Here is a 727-nt window from a genome sequence, read left to right as displayed (position 1 = left end):
AAATATATTTGTGTCTTCTTCGAACCCGGGATCTAGCTCCCGATTGTGGTCCTCCGGCTGTGGGGCGGGATTATAAAATCCCTCGGTGACCTTTCGTCGGTGCTGTCATAAGTAAACAAGCTAGAAGTTTATCAAAAGTAATTTGGAGATGGAAGAAGTAAAAAACGGAGGGGTCGGGCCTTACCCAGCTGGGAGGGTTATACATAGAGTACCCGTCTCTAGATTTGACGCGGAGAAATTCCTTTTCCTCCCCTTTGAACAGTTCGGCTAATATCTTAGCCAAAGCGGCAAGAGTATCCGGACCTTTCCGGTCGCAGCGAGAAGCGTCGTCCTCCCCATTATAGTGCCACATGGGTAGCCCTCTGTATTGGAGCGGTTGAACCCCTCGCGCTATGGAAATCGCCATAACCTCGATTACTGTGAGTTGATACGTCTCCAACGTATCTATAATTTTTGATTGTTCCATGCTATATTATATCCTGTTTTGGACATTATTAGGCTTTATTATACACTTTTATATATTTTTGGGACTAACCTATTAACCGGAGGCCCAGCCCAGAATTGCTGGCTTTTTGCCTATTCAGAGTTTCGCAGAAAAAGAATATCAAACGGAGTCCAAACAGAATGAAACCTTTGGGAACGTGATTTTCGGAACAAACGTGATCCAGAGGACTTGGACCCTACGTAAAGACATCAACCAGGAAGGCACGAGGTAGGCGAGCGCGCC

This window comes from Triticum dicoccoides, chromosome 5A (genome assembly GCF_002162155.2).
Source record: "Triticum dicoccoides isolate Atlit2015 ecotype Zavitan chromosome 5A, WEW_v2.0, whole genome shotgun sequence".
NCBI lineage: Eukaryota > Viridiplantae > Streptophyta > Magnoliopsida > Poales > Poaceae > Triticum > Triticum dicoccoides.
This window is presented reverse-complemented; position numbering follows the sequence as displayed.